This window comes from Eimeria mitis, genomic scaffold (genome assembly GCF_000499745.2).
Source record: "Eimeria mitis Houghton genomic scaffold, Emh_scaff1479, whole genome shotgun sequence".
Classification (NCBI taxonomy): Eukaryota; Apicomplexa; class Conoidasida; order Eucoccidiorida; family Eimeriidae; genus Eimeria; species Eimeria mitis.
In genome coordinates this window covers 1,935-2,150 of record NW_013569416.1, presented here as the reverse complement: position 1 = coordinate 2,150, position 216 = coordinate 1,935, and positions in this window count along the sequence as shown.

Genomic DNA, 216 nt, shown 5'->3' with positions numbered 1-216 from the left:
AACCCTAAACCCTAAATTAGGGTTTTGTGTATGCAGATGCGGAGTATGAGAGAATTTTGGGTGTGGTGGGGCACGAGTACTTTCACAACTGGACGGGCAACAGGGTCACCTGCAGGTAAACCCTAAACCCTAAACCCTAAACCCTAAACCCTAGTTTGTAATAGTTTGAGGGTTTTGTTTTTAATTTATTATTTTTAGGGCCTGTTAGGGTTTGTA